The sequence below is a fragment of the Hyla sarda genome, chromosome 10 (genome assembly GCF_029499605.1).
Source record: "Hyla sarda isolate aHylSar1 chromosome 10, aHylSar1.hap1, whole genome shotgun sequence".
NCBI classification, from domain to species: domain Eukaryota; kingdom Metazoa; phylum Chordata; class Amphibia; order Anura; family Hylidae; genus Hyla; species Hyla sarda.
In genome coordinates this window covers 7,898,244-7,921,095 of record NC_079198.1, presented here as the reverse complement: position 1 = coordinate 7,921,095, position 22,852 = coordinate 7,898,244, and the positions used below count along the sequence as shown (strand labels likewise).

Genomic DNA, 22,852 nt, shown 5'->3' with positions numbered 1-22,852 from the left:
CAAAGGGTGGGGGGGAAGATGGAGGGGCGAGCAAAGGGTGGGGGGGAAGAAAGGGCGAGCATAGGAGGGGGGGACTGAGGGCAAGCAAAGGAGGGGGGGACTGAGGGCAAGCATAGCAGTGTAGCTGTATTTTATGGGGGTATATCTGTATATTATAGCAGTGTAGCTGTAGTTTATGGGGTATAGCTGTATATTATAGCAGTGTAGTTGTAGTTTATGGGGGGTATATCTGTATATTATAGCAGTGTAGCTGTATTTTATGGGGGTATATCTGTATATTATAGCAGTGTAGCTGTATTTTATGGGGGTATATCTGTATATTATAGCAGTGTAGCTGTAGTTTATGGGGGGTATAGCTGTATATTATAGCAGTGTAGCTGTAGTTTATGGGGGTATATCTGTATATTATAGCAGTGTAGCTGTAGTTTATGGGGGGTATAGCTGTATATTATAACAGTGTAGCTGTAGTTTATGGGGGGTATATCTGTATATTATAGCAGTGTAGCTGTAGTTTATGGGGGGTATAGCTGTATATTATAGCAGTGTAGCTGTAGTTTATGGGGGTATAGCTGTATATTATAGCAGTGTAGCTGTAGTTTATGGGGGTATATCTGTATATTATAGCAGTGTAGCTGTAGTTTATGGGGGGTATAGCTGTATATTATAGCAGTGTAGCTGTAGTTTATGGGGGGTATAGCTGTATATTATAGCAGTGTAGCTGTAGTTTATGGGGGGTATATCTGTATATTATAGCAGTGTAGCTGTAGTTTATGGGGTATATCTGTATATTATAGCAGTGTAGCTGTAGTTTATGGGGGGTATAGCTGTATATTATAGCAGTGTCGTAGTTTATGGGGTATAGCTGTATATTATAGCAGTGTAGCTGTAGTTTATGGGGGGTATATCTGTATATTATAGCAGTGTAGCTGTAGTTTATGGGGGTATAGCTGTATATTATAGCAGTGTAGCTGTAGTTTATGGGGGGTATAGCTGTATATTATAGCAGTGTAGCTGTAGTTTATGGGGGTATATCTGTATATTATAGCAGTGTAGCTGTAGTTTATGGGGGGTATAGCTGTATATTATAACAGTGTAGCTGTAGTTTATGGGGGGTATATCTGTATATTATAGCAGTGTAGCTGTAGTTTATGGGGGGTATAGCTGTATATTATAGCAGTGTAGCTGTAGTTTATGGGGGTATAGCTGTATATTATAGCAGTGTAGCTGTAGTTTATGGGGGTATATCTGTATATTATAGCAGTGTAGCTGTAGTTTATGGGGGGTATAGCTGTATATTATAGCAGTGTAGCTGTAGTTTATGGGGGGTATAGCTGTATATTATAGCAGTGTAGCTGTAGTTTATGGGGGGTATATCTGTATATTATAGCAGTGTAGCTGTAGTTTATGGGGTATATCTGTATATTATAGCAGTGTAGTTGTAGTTTATGGGGGGTATATCTGTATATTATAGCAGTGTAGCTGTAGTTTATGGGGGGTATAGCTGTATATTATAGCAGTGTAGCTGTAGTTTATGGGGTATATCTGTATATTATAGCAGTGTAGCTGTAGTTTATGGGGGGTATAGCTGTATATTATAGCAGTGTCGTAGTTTATGGGGTATAGCTGTATATTATAGCAGTGTAGCTGTAGTTTATGGGGGGTATATCTGTATATTATAGCAGTGTAGCTGTAGTTTATGGGGGTATAGCTGTATATTATAGCAGTGTAGCTGTAGTTTATGGGGGGTATAGCTGTATATTATAGCAGTGTAGCTGTAGTTTATGGGGGGTATAGCTGTATATTATAGCAGTGTAGCTGTAGTTTATGGGGGGTATATCTGTATATTATAGCAGTGTAGCTGTAGTTTATGGGGGGTATAGCTGTATATTATAGCAGTGTAGCTGTAGTTTATGGGGTATATCTGTATATTATAGCAGTGTAGCTGTAGTTTATGGGGGGTATAGCTGTATATTATAGCAGTGTAGCTGTAGTTTATGGGGGGTATAGCTGTATATTATAGCAGTGTAGCTGTAGTTTATGGGGGGTATAGCTGTATATTATAGCAGTGTAGCTGTAGTTTATGGGGGGTATATCTGTATATTATAGCAGTGTAGCTGTAGTTTATGGGGTATAGCTGAATATTATAGCAGTGTAGCTGTAGTTTATGGGGGGTATATCTGTATATTATAGCAGTGTAGCTGTAGTTTATGGGGGTATAGCTGTATATTATAGCAGTGTAGCTGTAGTTTATGGGGTATAGCTGAATATTATAGCAGTGTAGCTGTAGTTTATGGGGGGTATCGCTGTATATTATAGCAGTGTAGCTGTAGTTTATGGGGGTATAGCTGTATATTATAGCAGTGTAGTTGTAGTTTATGGGGGGTATATCTGTATATTATAGCAGTGTAGCTGTAGTTTATGGGGGTATCGCTGTATATTATAGCAGTGTAGTTGTAGTTTATGGGGGGTATATCTGTATATTATAGCAGTGTAGTTGTAGTTTGTGGGGGGTATAGCTGTATATTATAGCAGTGTAGCTGTAGTTTATGGGGGTATATCTGTATATTATAGCAGTGTAGCTGTAGTTTATGGGGTATAGCTGTATATTATAGCAGTGTCGTAGTTTATGGGGTATAGCTGTATATTATAGCAGTGTAGCTGTAGTTTATGGGGTATAGCTGTATATTATAGCAGTGTAGCTGTAGTTTATGGGGGGTATATCTGTATATTATAGCAGTGTAGCTGTAGTTTATGGGGGTATATCTGTATATTATAGCAGTGTAGCTGTAGTTTATGGGGGTATAGCTGTATATTATACCAGTGTAGCTGTAGTTTATGGGGGGTATAGCTGTATATTATACCAGTGTAGCTGTAGTTTATGGGGGGTATATCTGTATATTATAGCAGTGTAGCTGTAGTTTATGGGGGGTATAGCTGTATATTATAGCAGTGTAGTTGTAGTTTATGGGGGGTATCGCTGTATATTATAGCAGTGTAGCTGTAGTTTATGGGGTATATCTGTATATTATAGCAGTGTAGTTGTAGTTTATGGGGGGTATATCTGTATATTATAGCAGTGTAGCTGTAGTTTATGGGGGGTATAGCTGTATATTATAGCAGTGTAGCTGTAGTTTATGGGGTATATCTGTATATTATAGCAGTGTAGTTGTAGTTTATGGGGGGTATAGCTGTATATTATAGCAGTGTAGCTGTAGTTTATGGGGGGTATAGCTGTATATTATAGCAGTGTCGTAGTTTATGGGGTATAGCTGTATATTATAGCAGTGTAGCTGTAGTTTATGGGGGGTATAGCTGTATATTATAGCAGTGTAGCTGTAGTTTATGGGGGGTATAGCTGTATATTATAGCAGTGTAGCTGTAGTTTATGGGGGGTATAGCTGTATATTATAGCAGTGTAGCTGTAGTTTATGGGGGGTATAGCTGTATATTATAGCAGTGTAGCTGTAGTTTATGGGGGGTATATCTGTATATTATAGCAGTGTAGCTGTAGTTTATGGGGGGTATAGCTGTATATTATAGCAGTGTAGCTGTAGTTTATGGGGGGTATAGCTGTATATTATAGCAGTGTAGCTGTAGTTTATGGGGGGTATAGCTGTATATTATAGCAGTGTAGCTGTAGTTTATGGGGGGTATAGCTGTATATTATAGCAGTGTAGCTGTAGTTTATGGGGGGTATAGCTGTATATTATAGCGGTGTAGCTGTAGTTTATGGGGGTATTGCTGTATATTATAGCAGTGTAGCTGTAGTTTATGGGGTATAGCTGTATATTATAGCGGTGTAGCTGTAGTTTATGGGGGTATAGCTGTATATTATAGCAGTGTAGCTGTAGTTTATGGGGGTATATCTGTATATTATAGCAGTGTAGCTGTAGTTTATGGGGTATAGCTGTATATTATAGCAGTGTAGCTGTAGTTTATGGGGTATAGCTGAATATTATAGCAGTGTAGCTGTAGTTTATGGGGGGTATATCTGTATATTATAGCAGTGTAGCTGTATTTTATGGGGTATAGCTGTATATTATAGCAGTGTAGCTGTAGTTTATGGGGGTATATCTGTATATTATAGCAGTGTAGCTGTAGTTTATGGGGGGTATATCTGTATATTATAGCAGTGTAGCTGTAGTTTATGGGGGTATATCTGTATATTATAGCAGTGTAGCTGTAGTTTATGGGGTATAGCTGAATATTATAGCAGTGTAGCTGTAGTTTATGGGGGGTATCGCTGTATATTATAGCAGTGTAGCTGTAGTTTATGGGGGGTATCGCTGTATATTATAGCAGTGTAGCTGTTAGTTATGGGGGGTATAGCTGTATATTATAGCAGTGTAGCTGTAGTTTATGGGGGTATAGCTGTATATTATAGCAGTGTAGTTGTAGTTTATGGGGGGTATATCTGTATATTATAGCAGTGTAGTTGTAGTTTATGGGGGGTATAGCTGTATATTATAGCAGTGTAGCTGTAGTTTATGGGGGTATATCTGTATATTATAGCAGTGTAGCTGTAGTTTATGGGGTATAGCTGTATATTATAGCAGTGTCGTAGTTTATGGGGTATAGCTGTATATTATAGCAGTGTAGCTGTAGTTTATGGGGGGTATAGCTGTATATTATAGCAGTGTAGCTGTAGTTTATGGGGTATAGCTGTATATTATAGCAGTGTAGCTGTAGTTTATGGGGGGTATATCTGTATATTATAGCAGTGTAGCTGTAGTTTATGGGGGTATATCTGTATATTATAGCAGTGTAGCTGTAGTTTATGGGGGGTATATCTGTATATTATAGCAGTGTAGCTGTAGTTTATGGGGTATAGCTGTATATTATAGCAGTGTAGCTGTAGTTTATGGGGGGTATATCTGTATATTATAGCAGTGTAGCTGTAGTTTATGGGGGTATATCTGTATATTATAGCAGTGTAGCTGTAGTTTATGGGGTATAGCTGTATATTATAGCAGTGTAGCTGTAGTTTATGGGGGTATAGCTGTATATTATAGCAGTGTAGCTGTAGTTTATGGGGTATAGCTGAATATTATAGCAGTGTAGCTGTAGTTTATGGGGGGTATCGCTGTATATTATAGCAGTGTAGTTGTAGTTTATGGGGGGTATATCTGTATATTATAGCAGTGTAGCTGTAGTTTATGGGGGTCTAGCTGTATATTATAGCAGTGTAGCTGTAGTTTATGGGGGGTATAGCTGTATATTATAGCAGTGTAGCTGTAATTTATGGGGTATATCTGTATATTATAGCAGTGCAGCTGTAGTTTATGGAGTATAGCTGTATATTATAGCAGTGTAGCTGTAGTTTATGGGGGGTATAGCTGTATATTATAGCAGTGTAGTTGTAGTTTATGGGGGTATATCTGTATATTCTAGCAGTGTAGCTGTAGTTTATGGGGGTATATCTGTATATTATAGCAGTGTAGCTGTAGTTTATGGGGTATAGCTGTATATTATAGCAGTGTAGCTGTAGTTTATGGGGGTATAGCTGTATATTATAGCAGTGTAGCTGTAGTTTATGGGGGGTATAGCTGTATATTATAGCAGTGTAGCTGTAGTTTATGGGGGTCTAGCTGTATATTATAGCAGTGTAGCTGTAGTTTATGGGGGTATAGCTGTATATTATAGCAGTGTAGCTGTAGTTTATGGGGGGTATAGCTGTATATTATAGCAGTGTAGCTGTAGTTTATGGGGGTATAGCTGTATATTATAGCAGTGTAGCTGTAGTTTATGGGGGTCTAGCTGTATATTATAGCAGTGTAGCTGTTAGTTACGGGGGGTATAGCTGTATATTATAGCAGTGTAGCTGTAGTTTATGGGGGTATTGCTGTATATTATAGCAGTGTAGCTGTAGTTTATGGGGGTATAGCTGTATATTATAGCAGTGTAGCTGTAGTTTATGGGGGGTATAGCTGTATATTATAGCAGTGTAGCTGTAGTTTATGGGGGTCTAGCTGTATATTATAGCAGTGTAGCTTTTAGTTATGGGGGGTATATCTGTATATTATAGCAGTGTAGCTGTAGTTTATGGGGGTATTGCTGTATATTATACCAGTGTAGCTGTAGTTTATGGGGGTCTAGGTGTATATTATAGCAGTGTAGCTGTAGTTTAGGGGGGGTATAGCTGTATATTATAGCAGTGTAGTTGTAGTTTATGGGGGTCTAGCTGTATATTATAGCAGTGTAGTTGTAGTTTATGGGGGTATATCTGTATATTATAGCAGTGTAGCTGTAGTTTATGGGGGTATAGCTGTATATTATAGCAGTGTAGCTGTAGTTTATGGGGGTATAGCTGTATATTATAGCAGTGTCGTAGTTTATGGGGGTATATCTGTATATTATAGCAGTGTAGCTGTAGTTTATGGGGGGTATTGCTGTATATTATAACAGTGTAGCTGTAGTTTATGGGGGGTATAGCTGTATATTATAGCAGTGTAGCTGTAGTTTATGGGGGTATAGCTGTATATTATAGCAGTGTAGCTGTAGTTTATGGGGGTATAGCTGTATATTATAGCAGTGTAGTTGTAGTTTATGGGGGGTATAGCTGTATATTATACCAGTGTAGCTGTAGTTTATGGGGTATAGCTGTATATTATAGCAGTGTAGCTGTAGTTTATGGGGGGTATATCTGTATATTATAGCAGTGTAGCTGTAGTTTATAGGGGGTATAGCTGTATATTCTAGCAGTGTAGCTGTAGTTTATGGGGGGTATAGCTGTATATTAGTGTAGTTGTAGTTTATGGGGGGTATAGCTGTATATTATAGTAGTGTAGCTGTAGTTTATGGGGTATAGCTGTAAATTATAGCAGTGTAGCTGTAGTTTATGGGGGTATAGCTGTATATTAGTGTAGTTGTAGTTTATGGGGGGTATAGCTGTATATTATAGTAGTGTAGCTGTAGTTTATGGGGGTATTGCTGTATATTAGTGTAGTTGTAGTTTATGGGGGGTATAGCTGTATATTATAGTAGTGTAGCTGTAGTTTATGGGGGTATAGCTGTATATTAGTGTAGTTGTAGTTTATGGGGGGTATAGCTGTATATTATAGTAGTGTAGCTGTAGTTTATGGGGGGTATATCTGTATATTATAGCAGTGTAGCTGTAGTTTATAGGGGGTATGGCTGCAGTTCACGACAGTGCGGCTGTATGTTTTGTACAACATGTCACTCCACAGGTTTGATACGTCCCCTAGTTGTCCCTACAGACACATGACCCCCCCCCCCACCTCTGGGAGAATCTCTCTCCTGACAACCCACAACGAAACAAACCTTAAAGGAGCATTCACAGGTATCGGTCACATGACGGCTCCTGTCACTGCATAGTGAGCACCTACGCTAACAAAACATAGGATGTGGCGGGAGCACGTAACGTTTACGCAAAGTCGTTACATTTTTATATATTTTTTTAAAGCTTTACGTCTTGATTTCTATGTTCTTTCTGAGATCTCTGCTAACTGTCAGTGAATGGAAACATTGACGAGGTCCTAAAGTGGAGAGTTGGGTAAACTTATAGAGTTTATGACCTCGTAAATCGAGAAAACAAGAGGAAGAAATCTGGACGCGGCCGCAGACTTTATTATGGCCGTTTGCCTGCTGTACGGGATACATTATCTGTCTGTAATATAAACACCACCATAAAACCGAAAAGACTAATAAAGTGACATAACATTACAGTACAAAGCACAGATCTGCTGTCAGCCCTTTCGATACATAAGACTAGTGTTTCCCCAGACACTGTGGCTCCAGCTGTTGCAAAACTACAACTCCCAGCATGCCCGGACAGCCGTTGGCTGTCCGGGCATGCTGGGAGTTGTAGTTTTGTAATCGTAGGGAAAGAGACGGGATGGTAGCACCTGCCTGTCCCGGCTTTTTCTCCAGACAGAACATCCATTACTTCCCCAATAAATCAACACCAAGCCACAATCGCGGACAAATTACCTGCTCAACTGTTCACGGCCGAGCAGAGATGAACAAGCGCAGCACGATATACAGTGTCTACCGCCAGATCATATCACCCTCCAGCCAGACAAACTGCTACAAGGTGAAAAGAAAGTGCTTTATTGTTCTAACAAGATCTGTTACCACCGCACAGAGGAGGTGAAAGTGCGCGCACCAACTCCACTACACCGTTACTGTACCCTAAGTGCACAGTGTATGTTCATGTATATAGGGGGCAGTATTATAGTAGTTATATTCTTGTATATAGGGGCAGTATTATAGTAGTTATATTCTTGTATATAGGAGGCAGTATTATAGTAGTTATATTCTTGTATATAGGAGCAGTATTATAGTAGTTATATTCTTGTATATAGGAGGCAGTATTATAGTAGTTATATTCTTGTATATAGGAGCAGTATTATAGTAGTTATATTCTTGTATATAGGAGCAGTATTATAGTAGTTATATTTTTGTATATAGGAGCAGTATTATAGTAGTTATATAGCAGTATTATAGTAGTTATATACTTGTATATAGGGGCAGTATTATAGTAGTTATATTCTTGTATATAGGAGCAGTATTATAGTAGTTATATTCTTGTATATAGGAGCAGTATTATAGTAGTTATATTCTTGTATATAGGAGCAGTATTATAGTAGTTATATTCTTGTATATAGAAGACAGTATTATAGTAGTTATATTCTTGTATATAGGAGACAGTATTATAGTAGTTATATTCTTGTATATAGGAGGCAGTATTATAGTAGTTATATTCTTGTATATAGGAGACAGTATTATAGTAGTTATATTCTTGTATATAGGAGCAGTATTATAGTAGTTATATTCTTGTATATAGGAGCAGTATTATAGTAGTTATATTCTTGTATATAGGAGGCAGTATTATAGTAGTTATATTCTTGTATATAGGAGGCAGTATTATAGTAGTTATATTCTTGTATATAGGAGGCAGTATTATAGTAGTTATATTCTTGTATATAGGAGCAGTATTATAGTAGTTATATTCTTGTATATAGGGGCAGTATTATAGTAGTTATATTCTTGTATATAGGAGCAGTATTATAGTAGTTATATTCTTGTATTTAGGAGGCAGTATTGTAGTAGTTATATTCTTGTTTATAGGAGCAGTATTATAGTAGGTATATATTCTTGTATATAGGGGCAGTATTATAAACGTTATATTCTTGTATATAGGAGGCAGTATAGACACTATGTAGCGGTTCTGTATAATAATGGAGGATGCTTAATGTGTACACCCTCCTTAAACAACTTAATTCCCTAGTAGGGAATTTGTAAATGGGTTTTCTCAATCAGACAATCAATCCCTTTAACAAAACTGTAATATCTATGAGTCTGAGTGCAAGATGGGACAACTCCCTGGTGACCGAGGAGAGAACATTTTACTGCCTTCAATTTACTTCAAGTACAGACCTCAATACATCTACCCAGCATCTCTATAGCCAACACTTTGCCACAGCTGGAGGCACCCTGGTTGGGAACCTCTGCCTTAGATTGACAAGACGAGATACAACTGTAACGCTTCAGCTGAGATAAGCAGGAAGTTTGCAGAGTAATGTCGGCCTCTGGACCAGAACACGAATGTCTCATGTTATAACAATCGAGTGTCAGTAATGTAAGGGGCCCTTTAAGGTTTTCTCTCCTGTGAGAACGTTCTGACCACGTGAGACCACACAGGTGTCCTGGAGTCTCCTCGGAGCATCCTCCACCGGCACAAAATCAGAAGACGCTGGTTTACATATTTATACAGATGTGTCCACAAGAAAGGATGAAACATGCGATGTCTCACATACAGGGCCCTCAATGAGCAGACGTAGACACTATATACAGTATATCCCATAAGTGACTCCACCCCTCGCATTATATATACAGTATATCCCATAAGTGACTCCACCCCTCACATTATATATACAGTATATCCCATAAGTGACTCCACCCCTCGCATTATATATACAGTATATCCCATAAGTGACTCCACCCCTCACATTATATATACAGTATATCCCATAAGTGACTCCACCCCTCACATTATATATACAGTATATCCCATAAGTGACTCCACCCCTCACATTATATATACAGTATATCCCATAAGTGACTCCACCCCTCACATTATATATACAGTATATCCCATAAGTGACTCCACCCCTCACATTATATATACAGTATATCCCATAAGTGAGTCCACCCCTCACATTATATACAGTATATCCCATAAGTGACTCCACCCCTCACATTATATATACAGTATATCCCATAAGTGAGTCCACCCCTCACATTATATATACAGTATATCCCATAAGTGACTCCACCCCTCACATTATATATACAGTATATCCCATAAGTGAGTCCACCCCTCACATTATATACAGTATATCCCATAAGTGACTCCACCCCTCACATTATATATACAGTATATCCCATAAGTGAGTCCACCCCTCACATTATATACAGTATATCCCATAAGTGACTCCACCCCTCACATTATATATACAGTATATCCCATAAGTGAGTCCACCCCTCACATTATATATACAGTATCTCCCATAAGTGAGTCCACCCCTCACATTATATATACAGTATATCCCATAAGTGAGTCCACCCCTCACATTATATACAGTATATCCCATAAGTGACTCCACCCCTCACATTATATATACAGTATATACCATAAGTGACTCCACCCCTCACATTATATATACAGTATATACCATAAGTGACTCCACCCCTCACATTATATATACAGTATATCCCATAAGTGACTCCACCCCTCACATTATATATACAGTATATCCCATAAGTGACTCCACCCCTCACATTATATATACAGTATATCCCATAAGTGAGTCCACCCCTCACATTATATATACAGTATATACCATAAGAGACTCCACCCCTCACATTATATATACAGTATATCCCATAAGTGAGTCCACCCCTCACATTATATATACAGTATATCCCATAAGTGTCTCCACCCCTCACATTATATATACAGTATATCCCATAAGTGACTCCACCCCTCACATTATATATACAGTATATACCATAAGTGACTCCACCCCTCACATTATATATACAGTATATCCCATAAGTGACTCCACCCCTCACATTATATATACAGTATATCCCATAAGTGACTCCACCCCTCACGTTATATATACAGTATCTCCCATAAGTGACTCCACCCCTCACATTATATATACAGTATCTCCCATAAGTGACTCCACCCCTCACATTATATATACAGTATTTCCCATAAGAGACTCCACCCCTCACATTATATATACAGTATATCCCATAAGTGACTCCACCCCTCACATTATATACAGTATATCCCATAAGTGACTCCACCCCTCACATTATATATACAGTATATCCCATAAGTGAGTCCACCCCTCACATTATATACAGTATATCCCATAAGTGACTCCACCCCTCACATTATATATACAGTATATCCCATAAGTGAGTCCACCCCTCACATTATATATACAGTATCTCCCATAAGTGAGTCCACCCCTCACATTATATATACAGTATATCCCATAAGTGAGTCCACCCCTCACATTATATACAGTATATCCCATAAGTGACTCCACCCCTCACATTATATATACAGTATATACCATAAGTGACTCCACCCCTCACATTATATATACAGTATATACCATAAGTGACTCCACCCCTCACATTATATATACAGTATATACCATAAGAGACTCCACCCCTCACATTATATATACAGTATATCCCATAAGTGAGTCCACCCCTCACATTATATATACAGTATATCCCATAAGTGTCTCCACCCCTCACATTATATATACAGTATATCCCATAAGTGACTCCACCCCTCACATTATATATACAGTATATACCATAAGTGACTCCACCCCTCACATTATATATACAGTATATCCCATAAGTGACTCCACCCCTCACATTATATATACAGTATATCCCATAAGTGACTCCACCCCTCACATTATATATACAGTATATCCCATAAGTGACTCTACCCCTCACATTATATATACAGTATATGCCATAAGTGACTCCACCTCTCACATTATATATACAGTATATCCCATAAGTCCACCCCTCACATTATATATACAGTATATCCCATAAGTGACTCCACCCCTCACATTATATATACAGTATATCCCATAAGTCCACCCCTCACATTATATATACAGTATATCCCATAAGTGACTCCACCCCTCACATTATATATACAGTATATCCCATAAGTGACTCCACCCCTCACATTATATATACAGTATATCCCATAAGTGACTCCACCCCTCACATTATATATACAGTATATCCCATAAGTGACTCCACCCCTCACATTATATATACAGTATATCCCATAAGTGACTCCACCCCTCACATTATATATACAGTATATCCCATAAGTGACTCCACCCCTCACATTATATATACAGTATCTCCCATAAGTGACTCCACCCCTCACATTATATATACAGTATCTCCCATAAGTGACTCCACCCCTCACATTATATATACAGTATCTCCCATAAGTGACTCCACCCCTCACATTATATATACAGTATCTCCCATAAGTGACTCCACCCCTCACATTATATATACAGTATATCCCATAAGTGAGTCCACCCCTCACATTATATATACAGTATATCCCATAAGTGACTCCACCCCTCACATTATATATACAGTATATCCCATAAGTGACTCCACCCCTCACATTATATATACAGTATCTCCCATAAGTGACTCCACCCCTCACATTATATATACAGTATATCCCATAAGTGACTCCACCCCTCACATTATATATAGTATCTCCCACTTTCTGGAACCAGTTGATTTTGAATAAATAAAAATAAAAAATAGTTTTCTACCCCTTTAATGTTGTGTCCCCTTTAAATAATAACAAAATGGCCATAAATGTCTAAACCAGAACATGCTGGCGCTAGGACCGCTCAGAAATGGACGGCAATGCATTTTCTTGCGGAATCTACAAAAACATGTTCAGTCTTTTTGCGGACGTCGGAATCAGGATTTCTGCGGCAAAAATTCTGCCATGTGAACGGAGCAGCAGAATCCCACTGAAATCAATGGGACTCTGCTGCTGCTGAATGTCCATGTGGAAATCTGCACAGACATTCTGCCATGTGAACACTGCCTAAGGATAAATGTCCACCCCAAATAGGGTCCAATTAGCCATTTACCTTCCCCGATGTCATTCAGGGAATAGTAGGTTTGCAACAGCTGGAGAAACCCTGGTTGGGAAACCTTGGCCTATTCAGAGACACATCCTGATCCATAATTTTTAGGGGCCATTGAAGGGAATCTCAGTCCAGGAGTGAAAATGTAGCAGCGCCCGTTAATAGTTTAGAATAAATCTGTCTCATTTTCCTACGCCAGTGTTTCCCAACCAGGGTGCCTCCAGCTGTTGCAAAACTACAACTCCCAGCATGCCCGGACAGCCAAAGGCTGTCCGGGCATGCTGGGAGTTGTAGTTTTGCAACAGCTGGAGGCACCCTGGTTGGGAAACACTCCTCTACGCCCTCGTTCCAATTTGATAGACAGGCGCGTTAGGAGCCTCGGGGGCCGCACATGGCTCCCCGGCACATCTGCAACACAGATATGGGGGAAGCAGAGAACAAGATGGAATATCTAAGGCAGCTTCTAGGTACCGGCCAGGGAAATCACAATCTCCTCTGTATCTGCTTTGTTGTGGATAATTCTATTATTCTCTATTATCAACCATTTTATATTATTATTTGTGGAGTTATTCGATGGGACCGGCCTAACGCTCTGTTGTTTGGTCTATATTGATGTGGGACATAGACAGCTTTGATAAATATCCCCCTGTGGGCTTTAATTTGAGGCGGAATTTCGTAAGCGGAAATTCTGCCATGTGAATAGACCCTTAGTTGACCCCACATCAATGTGGAAGAGACAAGTAGTGAGTAGGGATCGACCGATATTGTTTTTTTTTTTTAGGGCCGACACCGATAATCTGGGGAGGTTAGGGCCGATGGCCAATAACTTATACCGATATTCCAGTATAAGTTATTGGCTATTTAAGCGGGCACTTTAAATCAATGAACTGCAGCGGCTTTTGCGGTGCCAGAGACCGCCGCCGCCACCCGCTTCTCTCCCCCTGCTTGTCCTGGGGTCCTTAGTACTATCACCGCCAGCGCCACCGCCCCTCCCCCCCCCCACGGCACCGCCCCGACCAGAGACTGCCGCTGCCACATTGCCTCCCCATTCCCGGTTTTATAATTACCTTTTCCCGGGGTACGCTCTACTTCTGGCTCCGGCGCCGTCCTCCCGAGCTGTCACTGTGTCACATTGAGGACGTCACTCGTCATTGCGCTGCGCAGCGCACAGCGCAACACAGGATGGCGCAGGAACCAGAAATAGCGTGGACCCCGTGAACAGGTAATTATAAAACCGGGGGATGGGGGAGGCAATGGTGCAGCGGTGGCTGCGGTCTCTGGCCGGGGCGGTTGCAGCACGGTGCATTATCGGCAAGGTAATTGCCGATACCGATAACGTCAAAAATCGTGAACATCAACCGATAATATCGGCCAAACCGATAATCGGTCGTTCCCTAGTAGTGAGGGAATCAGGAAACACACATAAGGTTCTGCTGTGTGGGAACTCCAACTCTGCGACTCTTCAGAGCAGTGTTTTCCAACCATTTTGCCTCCAGCTGTTGCAAAACTACAACTCCCAGCATGCCCGGACAGCCTTTGGCTGTCCGGGCATGCTGGGAGTTGTAGTTTTGCAACAGCTGGAGGCACACCGGTTCGGAAACAATATCACAAAGAATGTGGATGGCACATTAAAAACCAACGCGTTTCAGGTCAAGCCAAACCCTTAGTCATACCATGACTAAGGGTCCGGCTTGACCCGAAACGCCTTTGTTTTTAATGTGGCATCCATGTGCTCTTCAATAAAGTTCCTCTTTGACTTCATCCTGCGCTGGATCCTTTCCTTCTTTGCGATTCTGTTTGGTCCGGAAGCACAACCGGTTAATCCGAGCGCAGGTGTGGGTGTCCGGCAGAGGCGAGCCGCCAGTTTTGCATTACCGGTTGGGAAACAATGCTCCAGAGACACAGTCAGCAAGCAGAGCTCTTTTTAAGTGGTATTCCCATATCAGCCTGTGTCCTCAGGATGGGGGATAAGCTGATTGGTGGGGTCTGATGGCCGGGACCCTCGCCGATCCAGAGACTGGTGATATATTTGTCCCTGGCATGAACAGCGCCCACCGCACCAGCATGGCCACCGCATTATTTATTCTCTATTGGGGGCCACAGAACGTTTTTGATCACAGAATTTGGAAACATTTAGCGGCCCATAGAGTATGAATGGTGCGATGGCCTCACAATTATGTCAACGTCCTCCCTGTTTATTATTATTTATTAAAATATTTATTTTTATATTTATTGAATTCAATTTTTTTTACACTTTAATTTCCCCCCACCGGCCCAAAAATTCAATTGCTTACAGCAGTGTTTCCTAACCAGAGTGCATCCAGCTGTTGCAAAACTACAACTCCCAGCATACCCTCTAAGTGATGCAAAAACTACAACTCCCAGCATACCCTCTAAGTGATGCAAAAACTACATCTCCCAGCATGCCTGGACAGCCAGCTGGGGTTGTTGTTTTGCATTAGAAGTTTATTCCCACAGAGCAGACACGTTGCAGACATTCCTGCCCTTGCCACAGAAGCTAACCCTATCACGAAACAAATACAGTTGCGTGTGAACACACCCTAATGGATAATGAATGGACATGTTTGGGAAACTAAGCGGGGGGGGGGGGGAGATATGAAATCATCTGCCGGCCTAATTCTCCCTCCTGCTACATCTGCCGGAAATCTTATTACGAGCAGCGGGCCGTATTATGCACTGACCTGGATATAGCCGACACTGGCCCCTAATGATGGGAGAGAAGAGAGCGTTCATATTTAATGCATGAGCTGTGGAGATTCTCTACACTCCGGGAGGTCTGGGGGAAGACGCCGCCTCAATATTTACGCTCGCTCTGAGGTTAGCCAGATACAGCGAGTAGGAATGAGCATTATTAATGGGCAGAGGCGTTTTTTTTTATGCGCTATTAGATGCATTCATCCCGTTCATAAAACAAGCCAGCTCTTCCAGTAATGACGATTTTTCCAAGCATTGTGGGAACCGCATCCGAATTGAGGTTTATAGGAGCAGGGATGGGGCGGCCGTATATTAGGGCAGCGCCCATTTAAAAGCTTCAGGTCTTTTATAGGTTAAACGTGACCATTCACAACATGGGCGATACGTGGCGGCACCATTCGAAGGCTATGCGACTGATCACGGCATCTGTGGGGTTAAAATCCTTAAAGCATGCCGGTTGCATCAGGTGACTTTTTAGGACAAGCTGCCTTGTGTGTGTACATGAGGAGCGGCACTCACTTGTATAAAGCACGGGAGATGGACAATGACGCAATCTGAAACTATATAGAGATAGGAAGTGGATATCAGACTCTGATGGACAGCGTGCATAATGCTTAGATCAGCGGTCTCCAGCTGTTGCAAACACTGCAACTCCCAGCAAGCCCACACAGCTGCAACCACTCAGATCCCTGAGTTTAGATCTTTGACTTTTTTCTAAAGCGACGCTTGCAGTCAGTGAATGGAAACATTAAAAGGGGTAGTCCAGTGCTGAAAAACGTATCCCCTATCCTAAGGATAGGAGATAAGTTTCAGATTGTGGTGGGTCTGACCGCTGGGGCCCCCCGCAATCTCCTGTACGGGGCCCCGGCTCGCTGGCCAGATAGCGGGTGTCGTCCACCGCACGAAGCGGCGTCTGACACGCCCCCTCAACACATCGCTATGGCAGAGCTGGAGATTTGTGAAGGCAGCGCTCCGGCTCTCCCATAGAGTTGTATTGAGGGGGCGTGTCAGCTGCCGCTTTGTGCAGTAGTCAACACGCCCCCTTCCCGCGGGCTGCCGGGGTCCCATACATTAGATCGCGGGGGGTCCCAGTGGTCGGACCCCCCGCGATCTGAAACTTATCCCCTATCCTTAGGATAAGGGATAAGTTGTTCAGCACTGGATATCTCCTTTAGTTGCAAAACTACAACTCCCAGCATGCTATAACAGCAGTTTTTAAGGGAGGATATTTGAGATATAAATATATACACACACACATACACCTCTCTCCGCACCCATTAAAAAATATAATCTAATATGCATAAACATTACTCTATGAGATATTTCCTCTACCCTGCCCGCAGCAGCCTGTATCAATTGCCAGACCATTGGAGGCAACAAGTTAGAGGCTGTATTGGCATGCTGGGAGTAGTAGTTTTGTAACAGCTGGAGGCACCCTGGTCGAGAAACGCTGCTCCCGACTGATACAACACACAGGTTTGTGATCCGAACACTAAGCTACGAGAAGCAGAAGTTCACTTTCACATGAATACTTAACTCCTTAACCGCATCCCCATCTTGAATAGGGATTTGTGCTGCCGTGTGCGTCAAAAAGAAAAATAATCTAAAAAGACATCATTAGGGCGTTTTGGAATAACCTGCATTTACAAAAAATATTTAAAACTTAGTGAAAATCCACGTCAGAAATTCGAGCACAAGTGAACACATAAGTTGACATTTATTCATTGTCTTACGTCAGAACACCCTATGGTTAGAGTTTTTGAAAATATAATTAATATATATTTTTGTGCCGCATCTCAGTAATAATTTAAAGCGTACCTGTCCGATCCCACAAAACATAAATAAATATATTACTCAGGACCTAATCCTGACCATGTACATAAATTTTTATGCCTCTATCACCTATATGTATTATAAATGTTATTATATATTATTTGAAGTCCACTCAGGGGAAGGGGGCGTGTCCCTCCTCATGGTGGTGGGAGGTGATTGGTGCATCTGCTCAGCCTTGTCCATGACTCATCTCTTGTCCATGGCTCATGGACAAGCCTATAGTTGCTGCAGGACCGGTTAGTGTCCCAGTAGGTACGGAGACCACTAGTGGTGGGATTTTCAGGGGCCGTTCTCTTTATTAAATATTAAAACATTTTTAAACAACAATATTGCAAAGAGTCTTTAATATTTAGCAATAACTACATATAATAACGTTTTTGGGGATTTAACAGTGCCCATTTAAAATAAAAAAAAAATAAAAAAAAAATTATAAATAATAATTAGTAGTATTTTTTTAATTATTATTATTATTATTATTATTATACATTTATAATAATAAATAACATTTAAATAAAAAAAAATTATTTACATAGCGCCAAATTTCACACTATATGAACTCAGCCAATGGAGTGCCAGTCATTATAGATAGAGATGAGCGAACTTACAGTAAATTCGATTCGTCAAGAACTTCTCGGCTCGGCAGTTGATTACTTTTCCTGCATGAATTAGTTCAGCTTTCAGGTGCTCCGGTGGGCTGGAAAAGGTGGATACAGTCCTAGGAGACTCTTTCCTAGGACTGTATCCACCTTTTCCAGCCCACGGGAGCACCTGAAAGCTGAACTAATTCATGCAGGAAAAGTCAACTACCGAGCCGAGAAGTTCGTGACCAATCGAATTTACTGTAAGTTCGCTCATCTCTAATTATAGACAAGAATTAGAAAGTTTAATTAATTTTTGTTATAGATTGTAGCTTACAGCAGCAGATTTTACCCCCCCCCCCCCCCCTCTTTATCGCATACCGTGCCAATCATCATCTGGAGAGCAGGTGAGCAGGCGACAGCAGAGACGACTTTATTACTTTATTACGTGCTCACTGTTTGCTTTGGAGTTTGATTTTTCCTTTGAAATATTTACTTTACAGCCATAAAGCGGCAATTAAAAGGAAAACACAATAACGTGTAATAACCCGGCTGAGCCGCAGAGATTCGCTACGCAATGCCGCTTTATCTACACTTACACAACCCCTTGTTACATAAACTATTAGGGCCAATATGGGCCGCTCGCTGAATAGCCCTAAGGGTGTATTCACACCCACAGAACCTGCTGTAGATTTCATACGGTGTTCACTCATTTAGTTACAGCGATATCTGCGGCAGCCAAGGCCGTATTCACACAATGTAATACTGACAGCTGCGAGCGCCAATGTCACCGGGCTCGCTGCCCAGGCCGTAATAAACGATGCAACAAATGAAACGTATTATGTCTGTGTGAAACTGACCTAAGACTGTGTTCTCATCATTTATTTATAAAAAAATTTTTTTTAAAGGGGTTCTCCACTGCCCTGCCTTCCGGAGCTCCGCTCGCAGCATCCGGAAGTTTATTACTCCGAACTAGGGATCAACCGATTATCTGTATGGCCAATATTAATCGGCCGATAATAACGATTTTGGGCATTATCGGTATCGGCAATTACCTTGCCGATAAGCCGATAATGCCCCCCTCCCCGCCGCACCGCAACTGACCCACCGCGTCGCACCCCCCACCGTAGTGCTGGGCGGTATACCGGTATGAACCGGATACAGGTTTTTTTTCTCCCATGGTATGGATTTTTGCCCATACCGCTATACCGGTCGGGCCCCTCCCCTACCCTCCGAGTCAATAAAAAAATGTAACTTACAAGTAATGGGGGTAATCCGGGCCATCCATCCTTCCTGTAGTGTCCGGCGGCATTCCGGGTGGAGGGTGAACCGGTCCGGGCTGTCCTTCTTCTCCGGGGGTCCTCTTCTCCACTTCGGGCAGGCTCCGGCCTAGTACGCTGCATAGACGCCGCTACGCCGTGACATCAGGTGCGTCGCTGCGCAGCGGCGTCTATGCAGTGTTACTAGGCCGGAGCCTGCCCGGAGTGGAGAAGAGGACCCCCGGAGAAGGACAGCCCGGACCGTCACCCTCCCCCCGGAATGCCGCCGGACACTACAGGAAGGATGGATGGCCCGGACCACCCTCCCCGGACGGTCCCTGCAGCAACTGGGAAGGCGAGTCAGGGTTCTGGGATGGACAGGGATCTGTATAATATACTATACCTACAGTAGGCCCTTCAGCTGTTGCAAAACTACAACTCCCAGCATGCCCGGACAGCCAACGGCTGTCCGGGCATGCTGGGAGTAGTAGTTTTGCAACAGCTGGAGGCACCCCTAGGCGCGGTGCGGCGGGGGGAGCGGTGGCAGTGATAGGTCTCAGGACCCCCGGACAGGCAGGGGGAGAGAAGCGGGTGGCGGCGGCGGTCTATATCACCGCAAAAGCCACTGCAGTGCATTGATTTAAAGCGCCCGCTTTAAATCAATGATCTGCAGCGGTGTCGCGGGGGGGATAAATAGCCGATAACTTATACCGGAATATCGGTATAAGTTATCGGCTATCGGCCCTAACCTCCACAGATTATCGGTATCGGCCCGAAAAAAAACGATATCGGTCGATCCCTACTCCGAACGCTGTGTGCGGGCTTCCGTGTTCGAGGCCGCCCCCTCGTAACGTCACACCCGCCCCCTTCCCATAGACTTTCATTGAGGGGGCAGGCGTGACGTCACGAGGGGGCAGCCTCGAACACGTAAGCCCGCACACAGCGTTCGAAGTAATAAACTTCCGGACGCTGCGAGCGGAGCTCCGGAAAGCAGGGCAGTGGAGAACCCCTTTAAGTATTTTATACACATGCAATATATAATATACCTAGAATTCCCCTCCTATTGATATACAGGCGCTGTGGTTCGCACGCCATGTACGCAGCAGACGTTGGGACTCTTGAGCGCGCGGTTTTCCGCCTATAAAATAAGAAAACAAAAATGCTAAAAAGAAAAAATGAAACAATAGCGCCTAAATATAGCAGGTAAATACAAATATTTAAACAAAAATAAATAAATGCGTATGTCATAGGACTGTATTTCTCGCATGAATCCTACAGTCTGATCACAAGAGACTGAATCCACGCCAAAACCTGCAAGAACTCCGTTATTAAAAAATAAATCAAAAAATTCAGGAAATCCGTACATAGTCTATACAGAATGTAAGTAAAGTACCTGTCATTACGTATTGATTAGACATTGCTATAGACCTGGCGCCCATTTATGAACCAGGAGGATCAGACTGAACACAGCTAGAAAGCCACAGAACGGTGTTAGAGATGAGCGAACTTACAGTAAATTCGATTAGTCACGAACTTCTCGGCTCGGCGGTTGCTGACTTTTCCTGCATAAATTAGTTCAGCTTTCCGGTGCTCCCGTGGGCTGGAAATGGTGGATACAGTCCTAGGAGACTCTTTTCTAGGACTGTATCCACCTTTTCCAGCCCACCGGAGCACCTGAAAGCTGAACTAATTTATGCAGGAAAAGGCATCAACTGCCGAGCTGAGAAGTTCGTGACGAATCGAATTTACTGTAAGTTCGCTCATCCCTAAACGGTGTTTCCCAACCAGGGTGCTTCTGGCTGTTACAAAACTACAACTCCCAGCATGCCCGGACAGCCAAAGGCTGTCCGGGCATGCTGGGAGATGTAGTTTTGCAACTGCTGGAGGCCCACTTGTGATGTAGAGCAGTGTTTCCCAAACAGGGTGCCTCCAGCTGTTGCAAAACTATAACTCCCATCATGCCCAGACAGTCAACTGCAACAGCTGGAGGCACCCTGGTTGGGAAACAGTGGAGTAGATTATGATTACTGCTTGAAGCACGACACCTTTTGGTTCCTTTGTTGGACAGATGCACCGTGTGAACACCCGCTTACGTCTCCTATCACTGCAAAGAGAATTCTATATAGTGGAAGTCAACACCCTGGGGGAGAATAACTCCCCCCCCCCCCCCCCCCTTCCGTTCCATTCGAAATTTGGTGTATTTTAATGCCTATTGAAATCAAATGGGATTCCGCAGTCCGATTCAGACAGCAGAATTTACGCTGCAGAAAATCGGCTTTCCTGGAAAAATAAGACCAGTCTTATATTTAGCAAGATTCCGAGGTGGAAAGCCACTGAAATCGGTGGGGCTTGAATTTCAGCAAAATTTCTGTGTTCTGAGAACACAGAAATTCTGCTGCATTTCAGCAATTTTTGGGAAGTTGCTAAAATTCGGCCGTGTGAACATAGCCTAAGGGGAACAAATGGAATGATATGTGAGTGTGTGTTGTTCCGTGGTCTTAGATTAGGGACCCAGGCTCGGTACGCACCTCTATTCCTATGAGGTTTTTCCTGGAATTCCTGGTAAGTCAGGTTACACTAGAAGGGTCACTTGAGAGTAAATTCAAAAAGGCCAGATAAGGCGCAATTATCCCTCCCAAATTACACAAGCCCCGCTGTCACCTGAGAGATAACACAGGGGCACGCCAAAGGGCGGAGACGACTATACAAACACCTGTATAGATTCTATACACATCACATACCCAGACAACCCCTCCCACCTTAAATCAAACAAAACTTATCTGCTTCTAGGTAACAGGTTTCAAATCCACCACAATCCCCATTATCCCCGGCCATAAAATCGCCACAACTACAGGTAGGAAGCTGAAGTTCCCTCATTTTTTATACGCATTGCCGCCCAAAACCATTTAAATAGTTAACACCGAAGCGGTCACATTGCAGAATTACTCAGTCCCAAGGACATCTACTTTAAGGGATACTCCGATGGAAAAAAGTGGAAAACAAATCAGCTGGCGTCAGAAAAATATACAGATTTGTAAATGACTTCCATAAAAAAAAATCTTCATCCTTCCAGTACTTATCAGCTGCTGTATGTTCCAGAGGAAGTGGTGTAGTTATTTCTGGTCTGACCACAGTGCTCTCTGCTGACACCTCTGTCCATGTCAGGAACTGGAAGGGTTAAGATTTTTTTTTTAATAACGTAATTTACAAATCTGCATAAACTTTACCCCCTTTAAATACCACACTTCCCCCTTCTTTAGTT

General features: G+C 42.1%; 1 protein-coding gene across 2 annotated transcripts in view; it reads right to left on the bottom strand.

The window, feature by feature from the left end:
* Positions 1 to 22,852, bottom strand: part of LOC130294555 (beta-1,4-galactosyltransferase 3-like) — a 78,095-nt gene that overhangs the window by 26,163 nt on the left and 29,080 nt on the right. Inside the window, exon 2 of one of the 2 annotated variants that reach the window (XM_056544542.1) lies at positions 20,637 to 20,728. The exons of the other annotated variant lie outside the window; for it this stretch is intronic. The gene's annotated coding sequence lies outside the window, so the exon portion shown is untranslated. The remainder of the gene's footprint in view (positions 1 to 20,636; positions 20,729 to 22,852) is intronic. 2 annotated transcript variants of the gene reach the window in all.